This window comes from Microcaecilia unicolor, chromosome 4 (assembly GCF_901765095.1).
Source record: "Microcaecilia unicolor chromosome 4, aMicUni1.1, whole genome shotgun sequence".
NCBI lineage: Eukaryota > Metazoa > Chordata > Amphibia > Gymnophiona > Siphonopidae > Microcaecilia > Microcaecilia unicolor.
The window spans coordinates 242,007,644-242,023,210 of record NC_044034.1 but is presented as its reverse complement, the minus strand read 5'-3'; the positions used below and the strand labels follow the sequence as shown (position 1 = coordinate 242,023,210).

The 15,567-nt window shown below is 40.4% G+C and overlaps 1 protein-coding gene across 10 annotated transcripts in view; it reads left to right on the top strand.

Moving 5' to 3' along the window:
* MBNL2 (muscleblind like splicing regulator 2) overlaps window positions 1-15,567 on the top strand; it is a 314,090-nt gene that overhangs the window by 3,354 nt on the left and 295,169 nt on the right. The window contains exon 1 of one of the 10 annotated variants that reach the window (XM_030201363.1): window positions 358-422. The exons of 8 other annotated variants lie outside the window; for them this stretch is intronic. The gene's annotated coding sequence lies outside the window, so the exon portion shown is untranslated. Of the gene's footprint in view, window positions 1-357; window positions 423-11,142; window positions 11,308-15,567 lie in introns of those variants that run through there. One more of the 10 variants, XM_030201361.1, reaches the window with a different exon arrangement.

Genomic DNA, 15,567 nt, shown 5'->3' with positions numbered 1-15,567 from the left:
CCTAATTTAGGTGACTGGTTTTACGCCAAGTAAAACATGGCATAAATGGCCAAGACTAAATTTGGTCACGTGGAGAGGTGCTTGGCGTATTTTATATACCGTGCGGAACTTTAAGCCTATTCTATAAAATATAGGCATGCTTTAGAAAATATGCCTAGGTGTACTTTTTTTCTGCGTCAAATTTTCAGGCACCATAGATAGAATCTAGCCCTAAATGCTAAGAAGCCCATAGGTAGGGAATGGAGTTTTTAGCATTTATAAGCTTAAGTAAAAGTGCCTCAAACTTAACTCTCCCTCATGGGATCTTAGCCAACCAGTGTTTTCCTGTTTTTCAGTTCATGTCATAATTAACAGGAAGCTGAGCCTTGAAGTGTCACTACAAGTCAGTTGGTGGAGAGGGGGCCTATTTGGATTCCTTGCAGGTGGTTTCTCTTTGGTTAATTAGCTAATCAGAGCTGTCAGTTGAATGTTAACAAGCAATTATGAGCACTAATTAAGATTTACGCGCACAACTTGCTAAGTGTATTCTGTAATGTGGTGCTCTTAAATTCTAAGTCGCATAGTTAAAAAGGGGACATGGAGAAGTAGTCTAGTGGTTAGTGCCGCGGACTTTGATCCGGGGGAATTGAGTTTGATCCCCACTGCTGCTCCTTGTGACTCTGGGCAAGTCACCTAACCCTCCATTGCCCCAGGTACAAATAAGTACCTGTATATACTATGTAAGCCACTTTGAATGAGGCTGCAAAAAACACAGAAAAGTGGTATATCAAGTCCCAGTTCCTTTCCCTCTCCCCTTTGATTTTCAGATCATTTGCCGAGTGCACTGTTTAAAATCCTTGATTCTCCTGCACTCAGTTACAACACAAAGAAAATAGAAAACAAAGCTCAGATTGTGTAATTTTGTATCTGGTGTGATGGAACTATTAGCTGGCATCTGTAGACAATGACTGTCCTATTGTCTAATAAGGTTGGATGTGTAAAGGACCCACCCACAACTTCACATACCATTTTTTTTTCTGTGAAGAAACTGAGTGATTTTTTAACTCTTCAAATATAAGCTAGTCTTAGAACTTTCATACGCAACAATTGGAAAATTTGATTCTAATGGCTGAAGTTATGCCTATTTTATTTATAACACAGAAGGTACTGAAATGATATAGGGGCTCATTTTCAGAGAGCACTTAGACTTGCAAAGTTCCATAGGTGTCATAAAGCACCCTTTGGACAGATTTCTTCTGAAAACGTCCAAATCGATATTTTCAAAACCTGTTTTGCAGACGTCTATCTATGCATTTTGTCTGCAGTGCGTCAAAATCACAAGGGGCATGGTGGGGGTGTTTCGAAGGCAGGCTTAGGGAGTGTCTAACCAATGGACGTTTTACAGCCATAATGGAACAAAACCAAAATGTCCAGAGTGAAAACTTCAACGTTTTGGTCTAAACATAGGTGCCCCGTATAAGAGGCTTGGGGAAGCTAAGCCTCCCCAGCCCATCCATTACCTTCTCTTACCTAAGTTCAGAACAAAATTGTATATTTCTCTCAGTGCTGGTGCCCACCCCCTCAGTACTTTTCTTACCTGTCGTCTGACTCACTAACTAGGGACCCTAAGGCTCCTTCCCCAGCGGGTTCTGGCTCTGCCAGAACCTCCCCCTGTGATGCACTTCCTGCTGCCATTCCAGTGGCAGAGCCTGGCTGTGACTGTAAGCCTGAGTGTTGCAGCACGCGGCTCTTTTCAGTCAGTCACTGACCGAGCCAGGGAGGGAGGCAGCGGATGGAGCAATCACCGAAGCAGGTAAGCGTTGGGGGGTGGGAGGAGTATTTGGGTCTCTTATTTATTGCTTTGCTTTGCCTTTGCTGAACAGGGAGGAGGGCCAAGACAGTGGGACACAGTGTTGGATTGGGGTAGAGAGAGAGAGAGGTTTTATAAGTCAAAATAAAAATAAATATTTTGTTTCATGCAGATCTCTTTTGTTTACACATAACTAAATGCCCCTAATGCAGTCTATTTTGTTCTTGTGATGACTTATACTGTGCCAAAATTAAAAACTGTTACTGTATCTCTATCAGTTAATAAAAGAACTCATTGTGAACACTATCCACCCTGAAAGGTTGTTTGTGCATAGTGTTTTGAGGTTGAGGGATTGTGGGTTGGCCTTACTGTCATAATATCAGACATGGTTTTAGAATATTTTGGAGGATCTGATGTTGAATTGTTCCATAGATGTGTATGTGGTTTAGTGTTGGTAAGTGTTTGAAGTGATTGAGTTTAAAATATGTTATTTATGATATATAAATCCATTTTTACATGCACATAGAAGCATTACTTGTCAATAACCAGCCGCCCCTCCTTGGAACTCAGTCACTTCTCCACATGACAAATTTATATACCGAATACACTGCAAGAAAACTTTCACTTGCTAACTGTCAATCTCACTAATTAGGGTGGTACTTTTAACTTTTCACATTTGGGATGTTGTACTTTTTTTTCTGTCTTGTCAGACAATTATGGATGTAAGCCCCACCCCTGGCACCACTCTTAACCCCGCCCCCTTTAGCCTTCCCAAACAGTTGGGCCACCTATGGGTCTAAACCTGTTTTTCTAACGAATAAGACACAAAAGGGTGCCCTACATGACCAGATGACCACCCTCTCAGTTGGTGGAGAGGTTGGTCCCCCAGTGGTCACTGATCCCCCCCCCCCAAAAAAAAATGTGAATAAAAATAATACTGTAGAATTATGAGCACAGTTATGCACTATGGAATGGGTTAAAAGGCCAGAGATTGATAAGCCTATGTGACTTTGGAGTCTGTCAGAGATTGATGAGGCTGCATGACCTCTGGTATTTATGATACCCTTACGGACAAGGCAGGCTTGGGAAAGGTACTAGTATAAACATCAGAAGAATGTTGTCTAACAGCTTAAGGGAACCAGATGCTGGGAATCAGATAATAATCTGTGAGAAGGATAATTTGCAGAAAAAAGTAATGTAAATCATTGTCTGAAACAAACGATATAAGCAGCTGAATTAGAACAGTATTTCAGAGATGCAGACAGTGAATGTCTTTTTAGGTAACTGTACTGATCTCTCATGAGAAACTATTAATTGTATCTGTACTTGGTAAGCAAATAAAAAATATACTTTCTCATATGCATGTAGCCTTGCTTTTATCCTCCCAAATTGTGGATGGCTGGTGTATGCTAATTTGGGAAGTGTACAGGGTGCCTAAAAACAATACTCACCAACCTGTATGACAGCCTCAGATGTTATAGCCAAGTCCATGAGAACAGCATGCAGATCCCTAGAGTAGTCTAGTGGTGGGTGCAGTGTACTGTAGACAGGTGAACACAGGCCCATACCTCCTCCTACCTGTTACACTTGTGGTGGAAACTGTGAGCCCTCCAGAACTCACCAGAAATCCACTATACCCACATATAGGTGCCCCTTTCACCCATAAAGGCTATTGTAGTGGTGTACAGTTGGGGTAATGGGTTTTGGGTAGGTTTTGGAGGTCTCAGCAGACAAGATAAGGGAGCAATGGTGAGATGCATACCTGGGAACATTTATATGAAGTCCACAGCAGTGCTCCCTAGGGTGCCCCATTGCCAGTCTGCTAAAAATGCTGGCCCCTCCTACATCGCAATTTCTTGATTTTGTGTGTTTTTAACTTGTGCGGGGTCTTTATTTCTGAAAATGGCCTAAAAAGATAAATGCACAAAGCACAGAACCTTATTTGAAATGGTATTTTCGAAAAAAAAGATATTCGTTTTTCTTTTTTCAAAAATGGGTATATTTCCTATTCAGATTTGGCATGTTTAGCGCAAAACGCCCAAAGTCCAACTTAGTCGCACTATTGAAAGTGTCCCTCTATGTAACTTTGTAAGTATATGTGCTTTTAAGATGAGCACCTTAGTGTAGCATGACCTTTCATGAATTTTAAATTTATTCATTCAACTTTACATAGATAACATTGTGTGACACCAGGTTGCTCGGCTAGTAGTGCCAAAGTTATCATTCTCCAATGAATATGAATAAGATTTAGCATTTCAAAGACATGCTATATGTTTTTATTTTATCCATTTCATTTTGGATGATCCTGTACACACCTCCAAGAACACTAAGGTCCTCTTAAGGACTATCACTAACCACACCCTCTCCAAAAGACATTACAGATGTGATACCCACAAGCGAGCCTTCTCGGGAGTAGCCCCCACACTCTGGAATGCCCTCTTTGAAAGGCTTCGTTTAACACAAGATTATCTCTACTTCAGGAAGCAGGTGAAAGCTTGGCTCTTCAACCAGGCCTTTAATGGAAGAAATAACTAACTTGTTAGACACACACACACAAGAAGTGACACAGGCTGCACATACTGCAGCAGGACATGTTTATCCACTCCAAACCTAGCTGAGATAATATTTAACCATCTCTCTGACCTCTTCAGGCTTATTTTCAAAAGAGAAGGGCGCCCATCTTTTGACACAAATCGGGAAATGGGCGTCCTGCTCCCAGGGTCGCCCAAATCGGCATAATTGAAAGCCGATTTTGGGTTTCCTCAACTGCTTTCCGTTGCGGTGACGAAAAAGGTTCACGGGGGTGTGTCGGAAGCGTAGCGAATGCGGGACTGGGGCGTGCCTAACACATGGGTATTCTCGACCGATAATGGAAAAAAGAAGGGCGTCCATGACGAGCACTTGGCCGACTTTACGTGGTCCATTTTTTTGTTATGACCAATCCTCAAAAAGGTGCCCGAACTGACCAGATGACCACCGGAGGGAATCGGTGATGACTTCCCCTTACTCCTCCAGTGGTCACTAACCCTTTCCAACCCTCACAAGAAAAACTTTAAAAAATATTTTGTGCCAGCCTCTATGCGAGCTTCAAATGCCGTTTAAAGGCACACTAAGGCCACTTTCTACTGCAGCATAGTAAAAGGACCCCTGTGCTGGGAAGTTTATTTTGATCAGGTGAGTGGTGCTGGTCTTGACACCAGTGTCAAAGAAGCATTTACGAGGTAAGAGAGCAGACCCCATCTGAGCAGTTATTCAAGGTCTAAGAAGCGTGGACATCAGCAAATGTAGCTTTTGGTAAATGAGTTCAGTTTGCTGTGATTAACCCGCTTGAGCTAAGATTTCCACAGGGTACAGACTGGTGGGGGTAAAGCAGGGATGCAATTTCTTTTAAATACAGATTTTCTCTGAATTAATCACTGTTCATTTTGGATCAGCCTACCCTGGAATCATACTGTATATCATTCCTCATTCACCACCAGTTTCCTTCAGATTTAGACATATGGAAAACAGTTGCGTGTAAACAACAGAATCTTGGTCTGGCTCAATCTTTCAGATGAATGAGAGCTTTGTCTCAGCATTTTCTAGTTATATGCATTCTCTAATTTTTTGTTCTGTTATTAACATTAACGTATCACCACCTTATTCAGTCTTTTTCCCAATCATGCACCCAAAATATATATTATTCAATTAAATTAGATCTAATTGTTTTATACTTGGTATTTCAAAGAAATTAAGACTTCTAAGTTTAGTGTGATCTTTTTACAAAGGACTTATTCATAACAGGAAAAACAATTGCAATATTATGTCTGATAAGAATAAGCTCCTTCAGAGAGGAGTATGCTGTGATATTTATGTGACTAAGCATCAGGCTTTGGAAATTTGGATTTTTTTTTTTGTCTAGTGAAGATGGAGGAGGAGGACCCAGAAAAGCTTTGAGATCTTGAGAATGCAGAAACGAATTCTGAAATTCCGTGGTTTTCAGAGTAGCTGGGACAGGGAAAGATGTTGACTGTTTAAAAATATCAAGATTACGCCTGAAATCTGACCTTGTTTTTAGGGGAGATGGCAAAGGAAGCCATAAGAACATTAGAATAACCATACTGGGTCAGACCAGTGGGTCCATCTAACCCAGTATCCTGTTTTCCAAACAGTGGCCAAGCCAGGTCACAAGTACTTGGCAGAAACCCAAATCATGGCAACACACCATACTAAAATCGCAGGGCAAGCAGTTGCTTCCCATGTTGCCTCAATATCAGACTATGGATTTTTCCTCCAGGAATTTGTCCAAACCTTTTTTAAACCCAGGTATGCTAACTGCTGTTACCACTTCTTCCAGCAAAGAGTTCCAGAGCTTAACTATTCGTTGAGTGAAAAAATATTTCCTCCTATTTATTTTAAAAATATTTCCATGTAACTTCGTCAAGTGTCCCCTAGTCTTTGTACTTTTGGAATGAGTAAAAAATCTATTTACTTCTACTCGTACTACACCACTCAGGATTTTGTAGACTTCATCCACTGATGATTCCCAGCTAACCTGAAGGAACTTTGAATTATCCTGCAAAGAGTTTGTGATTTCTTATTCTAAATTACTTTTGAATGTTTCTGTTATTGTTCTTTCATATTGAAAGTGCAGAGTTTGTTATGTAGATCAGCGAACTACTACTTTAATGCATTTTGAAAACAGTGGAAGGGTGTGAAGACTTTTTTGCAAGGCACTGTATATGTATTTTGACTCCTCAGAGTTAATCACCTCCTTAAATGAGAAACAGGCAGTGGGCACTCTGTTAAAAGTCTTCTGTGTTATCCTCAGACCCTGCTTAATAAGGTGTGAATCTGGAACTATTACTAGCTTTCCCTTGCTTTTCTTTCTTTTGGTCCTGATATTGAAAAAGTTTAACTGGGTAGGAAATGCACCTGCGCTGTGCTGGCTGTCTTATTACTACTTAATGTATACTATCCCGCATCACTTTTTGTACTGTTAATCACAATAAGTTGTTAGCCACATTGAATCTGATCTATCAGGATAATGTGGGATAAAAAAGAAATAAAATCTGCCAATGTTCAGCAGCACTTACGCAGGAAGTGCCTCTGGATATTGCCTTTGACCGCCATGGCATTGCCTGAGTCTGATGTGGGGGTGAAGCTTGGATGGAGCTGGCACTCAACCAGTTAGCAGTGATATTTAGACTGTTCAACAGTTAAGTGAATAAAGTTAGGAAAGCAAAAGGCTGTCTTAACTTTATCCCTCAAGCTAACTGGACACCGGTCTAAATATCGGCTGTTGCGTGGTTAACTTCCAGATGACTGCACTTACCTGGATATTCAATGCTAGAGCCTGGACATGGCCTGTCATTGATACTACAAGTATGAGAATTTGATCTCTTAAACCATTCATAACTGCGACCAATTAAAAACATTTCCTCTTTGCCTTAGTTATATCTCAAATTGATTATTGTAATGTGATGTATAATGGCCTGCCACTCAGTTCTCTTCGACGGTTACTACTTCTATAATCTACTGTAGTGAAGCTAATCTACAATGCTATAATTCCCTACATACATACATGGATACTTTTTTCTCTTAATGACCATCATGTAACCTTTCATACTCCAAATCCCGCCTAGAATCGACTAGTTCCTGCCTTATGGAATTCATTGACACAGTATTTAGTTCTGAATTAATCTATGCATGCTTCAGGGCTTCTTTAAAAACTTATTTATTCCAGTGGGTCAAGCCTTGTGTGGAGTTTCTGTGATTATGATGCTGCCTTTGGATGATTGTGAATCTTTCCTATTTATAATTGGAGTTCCTTTCATTTTCAGTTTGTAGCATTTTGTAAACAGTTTCGACCTAGTCGCTAGTACAATGTAGTATAACAAGTTCCAAATAAATGATAATCTTTCTATAAGTTGAAAGAATTGTTTAATTTGTTCTCATTTTTTAACAACATTTTAAAATATTAGTTCAATCTACTATTCTATCTCAGATGGACTACTGTAATTCTTTGTATTTTTGTAGTTCAGCGAAGTTTAAGAGAAAACTTTTGATTCAAAACGCTGCTGCTAGGCTGATATTTAAGAAAGCAAGATTTGATCAGGTCACCCCTTTGCTTGGGAGTCTTCATTGACTTCTTGTTGAGGCCCATATTTTATTTAAACTTTACTGTTTGGGTTTTAAAACTATGAATGTTGATGTACCTGGGGGGAGGCGGGGGGTTCTTCTCTGTTTCAACTCTTAGGTGGCAGAAACAGTGAACGCTTAATTTTGTCTTTTCCATTGATGAAGGGACTGAAGTTTCAATCTGCCCATGAAAGGTCTTTTGGTTATGATGGAATTCATTGCCTTTGAACCTTCATCTTAAATGGAATTAAGAAAGAAGCTGAAAACGCAAGCCTGTATGCGCTGATTGTTAATTTTGTATATATGTTACTTCATTTAAGATTATAGCTTTGATGTTATTGTTACCTGCTTTGAACCTGATTGATTAGGAATTTTGTGGAATTCAGATCCTGTACATAACATAAAAAAAGATATGATCATGTGTCCCCACTCCTGAAGCAAGAGTATTTGTTACTGGTGACTGTATGCATACAGTACAAAGTATTGATTTTAGTCCATAAAGCAAAGAATCATCATATTTGGCCAGGCTTTTAATTTCCTATGTACCTACGCATTCCCTCTGATCATCACAAACAGCTTTGCTGGCATGAAAGGGAATAGGACTTGATGTACCGCCTTTCTGTGGTTACAATCAAAGCAGTTTACATATTCAGGCACTTATTTTGTACCTGGGGCAATGGAGGGTTTAAATGACTTGCCCAGACTGACAAGGTGCTACAGTGGGATTCGAACCCAGTTCCTCAGGACAGAGCCCATGGCTACAGAAACAGAACCTGTGGGAATGGGGAGGGGACGAGGTTAGAGCCCAAGAAGACGAGGTGGGGATGGGAACAGACTTTGTCTCTGTGTCATTCTGTAAGATGGAGGACTCCCGCTCAGCTTAGAGGGAACAGTGGTACACCTCCCTGACAGCTGTGTTCTGTCAAAGGGATATACCACTGTTTTTGCAGTAGTACTTACTGTAGCACTTACATTCATAACTGCCAATTATTGGTGTCAATCACGAGTAAATGCTAGTACTCTATAAAATAGGCACTCAGCGCCAAAATGTAGGCTCCAGCTTGTAAAGTTGTCTTTTATATGTTTAATGTGAGATGTAATGTGTGTTAATGTTTTGGATGTGGTCTACCAAGTATTAAATCCCACTGAACAATTTTATTTAAATGTGAGGAAGAGTGAGCAGATTATTGCACATTATAGTAATGCGTGTTATTTGTAAGATGAGCCATTAGGGTGGAAATTTTAATTGCACCTTTAGAAGTGTAATTCACGGCTTTCACAGTAACAGCTGCTGTGTTTAACGCTCATTATCGTGGTGGCTTTTTGCCTCCACGATATTTGTGGTGATATTTGTGAAAGAAATTTGATATGTAAATGTATTTAGAGAACTAGTCATGTCCGTAATGTAATTGAAATCGTTGACTAATATAAGTAAGTACAGCTCTGTATTGTTCACTGAGAATATATTTACTAGGGATATCAGAGAACCTAATGGCTTTGCAATCCTCAAGGACAAGATTTTGAGACCCCTGCAATAAGGAATATTAGAAGCTATGAGGGCAGTTCTATAAAGTGATGCCTAAATTAAGATACCGCAAGGCAAGGAGGTTTAATGCACAGGAGACGGCAGGAACATGCAAGGTCCATTATCTGGCCTGAAGCCAGTAGACGGAGCTTGCCGCTATATTGAGTCGCCCACAACAATAGTAAACGCTTATTAGAAATAAAGACTGCCTATGTGTGGCTTGGCGTGGACCAATAGTTTGCTTTGTTTTGAGTGTATCAAGATGGTGGCTATGCTTTCAGCTTTGTCACTTGATGTCGTCTCCTGTTAATTAAACCTCCTCACCACAAGGGCACGTGTCTGAGCTCCAATTCTGTAATGACATGACAGCGCACTTCATCCATTATAGAATACTAGCACCAATCCAGTTGGATGCTCCAGAATTTAGGCACAACCACTTACACCAGGCCAGTAGCTATCCTAATCTGTCATACCTATGTGTACCTTGCAAAGCGCCTGATAGGATTCTATAAGCTGTATGTGTTGCCAGGCAGAATTCCCATGCTCTGCCCATAGACACAGCCCAATTGCAGTTATCCGCTAAGCAACATACGTGCCAAGATTATACAACAATGTCTAGCACTTACGCACATACCCCCTAATTCTATAAAAGTTGCCAAAAATTGCATGCGCAGATTTAGGTGCATGTCCAATTTGCATGTACAATCTAATTGAATTATGTGCTAATTAGCACAATTGGCTTTTTAACAAGCGATTATTGGCACTGATTAGATTTAATTAGCATTTACACATCTAAAATTTACACGTGATCTGAAAAAGAGTGTGCAGAAATGGGAGGGTCATGGATGTAACAGGGGCGTTCCTAAAATTAACACGCATTGTTAAATAGAATAAAGGGGATAGATTTGCACTATGTTTCAGTTGGTGTAAATGGCCGCACCTAGTTGCAATTCCGAGGCGTAGGCGCTATTCTATAAACTGCTCCTAACTTTGAGCACGGCTTATACAATAACGCTTTTTTTGGCGTTGATTTTTTTTTAAACAGAATCTAGCCCGTAACTGCCAATTTATGGCACCAATCATGCATGTCAGTGCAGCAGTTTTATAAATTTGGCAAGCAGATACCTTATCTTATGCACACCTTATAGAACTGCCTTTTACATGCTTTTGAATTGTGAGGTGCTGGAGATGTGACTCATAGTGGGAAGGACTGCTGCAAGGGGGTGGAGGGGCAAGAAATGTAACACTGCAACCACAGGTTTGAACTGCTTCTGTCCAGAGGCTGAGATTGCTGTAGAAATGAATAGAACAAGATGAACCAATATAGACAATTTTTCTATGCATGTAAGTGTCAAAATATTAGTGTAGTTTCTAATTGACTTCGAAATGGAATTTTTGAGTAAGTAGGTCCTTACAATCAATATCATTCTGATTATTTTGCATGCATGTAGCTGTACCTGTCCTTATCTCCTGTATCACTGCTGAGTACTGCAAGAGAAATTCCATTTACATCAGTATGGATGTGCTGTTCTCTGAGACTGGAGCTTCTGTGTCAGTCATGACATTGCAACCAGTTTAAGAGGAACAGGGCTTACGAAAGTCTGTTTGATTGGTCGGCTTATGCTGGGAGGGATTTGTTGGAAGGAAGGGCTGCAGTCCTTCAGAAACAGAGTAGGAATAGTCTCTTTGCTTCATCATCCAAGGGGAAATCCCCAGATAAGGCAAGAGGCTTTAAGTGAGAATAGAAATGCAGGGAATGGCAGTGCTCCACTTGAAATGTACCTTCAGGATGATGTGCTGAGCAGAACGTGATCATTATGTTGTGTGTTCCGAGGCATAAAGTGCTGGTGAAGAATAGAGGAACCTAAGCAAGGTAGGGGGCCATTTGTCTTTTGCAAAATATGTAAGAGTTTGCTGCAGTGTGCTGCATACCATGTGTGTTGCTCAGGGGAAATCGGGAAACCAGGTTTCTCTGTGTACTACTGGCTGAATTCTATGCAGTGCTGTTCTTTTCAGATATAGGTGAAAGCAAAAGCAGTCCTTACAGGCACAGAACATCATAATATGTATGTGATGTATCCTTAGAATTGAAGCTTAACCAAGTTAGGTGAGACTTTATAAAAACATGCTCAGTTTAGGTAAATTGAAGAGATTTCTTGTACATTAAAAAAAAAATAAACCCTTAAAAAATATGTAATATTTTGTATTGCAGAAAATCTCTTGAAAAGAGTGATGCTAATGTTACTTCTGCAGTGTCGGTTATCTGCGCTTTTATTTCAATATGGTCTGCAATGCCTCTGACATCTAAGCGATCTTTGAATATTTCCCTACAGTGATGTTTTTCTGTGATGCCTTTGTCTTTGTTTCAACTTTTAAAAGTAGACGCATTGCAAAAAGGTCTAGCTGTATTAATAATGTTTACTGCAATTATCTGATCTTTATACATTTTTAATGAGAACACACGCAGCCAGCCGAATAACTTAATGAGAGCAGATTGGCTTTTAAAGCAGAGCTTTCACTGTGTAGAACAGTATCAACTTTCTCACTGAGAACTAGCAGCAGGAAGCGATGGAGAAGATTTATGTTAAGTATACTTGGCATGTAAGAAGAAGGAAAGGGCGTATTTAGTTCAGAAGTCTGTTACTGCCCTTCCTGTTTAAAATCAAGAAGGCAAGAGAGCCATACATTATTGTTAGCCCTTGAAAGAGTAAGCTTCCGATTAAATGTATATGGGAAGATTTGTGATTGCGCAACTACAATTAAGGCCACAGATTTCAAGTAACAACTGCAGTTTTATTGGCTTATTTTCCTTCTAAACAAAATTTACTGCTATGCTTGAAGTTACACAATGGATGATTTATAATATCGTGAAAACATATATCTTAATGCTGATTAAAATTTAGAATTGATTAGTCATTAAGATGAGATATAACTAAGGGTCACATTCCTTGGATTCATATCTTAATTATTGTATTAACAATTTGTTAATACATTTTAAATATGTTGTCAGGGCAAATTATATCTGTATCCTCGCAGATCCTTCCTTAAATTAAGGGAAACATACTGGACACTAAGGTAAAATTCCTGACATCACTTCATTTAAACTGTGGGCTTTCTTTCTCTGGGGTACAGTAGGCCAGGTTGGTTAAAAATTAAGAGGGCGATTTTGAAATGTCAGTGAGATCTGGCATGATTGCAAATTCATTTTCAAAATGTATCCAGTGTGCAAAAATGGGGCTTTTTCTTCACCTTTATGGAATCAGGTACAAAGTATAAGCTGACATTTCAAAATGAAATCTCCTCCCTTTATTCTATAACAGAGCCCCTATTTTTAAGCTCCATATGCACTCTTAAAATTATACAATACTAGCACTTACATAGGTGAATGTATATATGCATATGTAAGTGTTAGTGAGCACTCAGGCCCCGATGATCAGTTCCCCACGCTGTTCCGAAACAGTGCCCTAAAAAAATAGAGCCAGAACGTCACAGGGAATTAACTCCCCCAGTGATCAACACTAATATCATGCAAATTTTAAGTGTGTTATTAGCGTTGATCATGTGGGGAAAGTATGGGAGGATTTTGCCTGAGCCCGGAGCTCTAAAACAGAGGGAGGTCCATGGGACTCCTAGACCCCCCTTTGCTGAGATCCTGGTGGCCTAGTGCCCCCCAAAACTCCCTCCCCAGACAGCGACACTGGAAGCTGGAGGTCCGTCCTGACTTTGAATGGGGGGAGGGGGGAACAGAGGGAGCCTTAACCCTAACGCCAGCTCTGAGCTGGCGTAGGGTTAAGGCACTATTCCACCCCTATGATCAGAGTGCTGTTCTCTGATCATAGGGGCAGCATACGGGGCAGCATACCGCAGATCTCATTTAAATATAATTTCAATGAGATCTGCGCTATTTCCTGGCGTGGGCACTGTTTTCCACCCGCATTTACCTTTCATCATCGAAGAAGCGTCAGTGCTATTCTATAATGTAGGTGCACAATTCACGGAAAGAAGTGTAAGGAATCATACATGGGAATGGAGCATGGGTAGGGCTCCCACTTACTTGTGTAACTTACATACGGTGAAACATTTTCACATTCTGCTGTGTAAAAGTTACTTTCTACATCAAAGACTTTATAGAAATATTCAAAATATAATCAAGAATAAGAACTTTCTTTAGAACCTCTTGACTTAAAATGTGGTGGAAGCGGATTTTACAGAAGTAACAATCATGAGTCATTTAGGATAACAACTTTGCACAGTGAAATGGCGCAATTTTTTGCCCATTCTACTTGACAGCATAGCTCAAGCTCTTTCAGGTTGGGTGGGGATTGTCAGTGGACTTGACCAGGCCACTTGAACATTCACTTTCTTGTTACTTGGCAGGCCGATTATTGCTTTTGTTTTGTGTTAATGATCGTTGACTTACTGAAAGGCAAATTTGCTCCCTTATCTCATTTCTGTGTACTAGAACAAATTTTCCTCTAGGATCTGCATATATGTTGCACCATCCATCTTTCCCTTGATCTTCACAGGCCTCTGTGTCCTTGCCGCCAATCCCTACAATTTAATGTAGGGGTAGTATTAACTATGTGGTGCCGTGTTTGTTTTGTGCCACACATCACTTAGCATTGGGACAAAAAAGTACAACTTCGCTCTTATTAGACCATAAAACCTCTTCCTGCATGCTTGCAATATACATGAAGTGTTTCTTTGCAAATGCCATGTGGCACATTGTTGAGCTTTTCTTCAGCAGTGGCTTCTTTCACACCACCCTTCTGTACAGGCCATGCGTGTGGAGTAAGCTTGAAAATGTTTTGAACAGTCAATATTTCCTTCAGACTGTCGGATGTCTCTGTAGTTATTTTAAAAATAATTTTATGCACGCTGTAACTTTCCTCAGGAGTCCACGGCCTGGAAAGATGATCTGATTGAGCAGTGGTTTGGTGATGCCAAATTGCTTCCACTTTACAGTAATGGACCTGACCTTGCCCCAAAAGATATTCAAATACATTGAAATTTTCTTTTTACCTTTCTCTCAATCTGTGCATTTGAATAACTTTATCCTGGAATTCTTTTGGTAGCTCCATATTTGGCATGTTTACACCAATTTGTAGAACAGAGTGTGATCCCTCAAGAGGAACATTTGAATCTGCTCAGCTACTATGACAAGTCACAGTTGGACTTTGACTTATGACCCTTGTTATGACAGTTTTTGGAAGTGTATTTGCTAGGACAAAGGATGTGAAGACTTACGCAATCAAGTAGAAATCCATGGGAGACGATTGTGTTAGGTGATGAGAGTCTGATATGTACAGGCAGGGAGAGGGATCTTGGGGTGATAGTATCTGAGGATCTGAAGGCGATGAAACAGTGTGACAAGGCGGTGACCGTAGCCAGAAGGTTGCTAGGCTGTATAGAGAGAGGTGTGACCAACAGAAGAAAGGAGGTGTTGATGCCCTTGTACAGGTCGTTGGTGAGGCCCACCTGCAGTATTGTGTTCAGTTTTGGAGGCTGTATCTTGCTAAGGATGTAAAAAGAATTGAAGCGGTGCAAAGAAAAGCTACAAGAATGGTATGAGATTTGCGTTACAAGACATATCAGGAGAGACTTGCTGACCTGAACATGTATACCCTGGAGGAAAGGAGAAACAGGGGTGATATGATACAGAAGTTCAAATGTATGAAAGGTATTAATCCGCAAATGAACCTTTTCCGGAGACGGGAAGGCGGTAGAACTAGAGGACATGAAATGACGTTGAAGGGAGGCAGACTCAAGAAAAATGTCAGGAAGTATTTTTTCACGGGGAGAGTGGTGGATACTTGGAATGCCCTCCCGCAAGAGGTGGTGGCGGTGAAAACGGTAACGGAATTCAAAAATGCATGGGATAAATATAAAAGAATCCTGTTCAGATGGAATGGATCCTCAGAAGCTTAGCAGAGATTGAGTGGCAACGCCGGTGGTTGGGAGGCGGAGCTAGTTCTGGTTAGACTTCTACGGTCTGTGCCTTGAAATTGACAGATACAAATCAAGATACATATAAAGTAGCACATATGAGTTTATCTTGTTGGGCAGACTGGATGGACCGTACAGGTCTTTCTCTGCTGTCATCTACTATGTTACTAATGGGCTCATTTTCGAA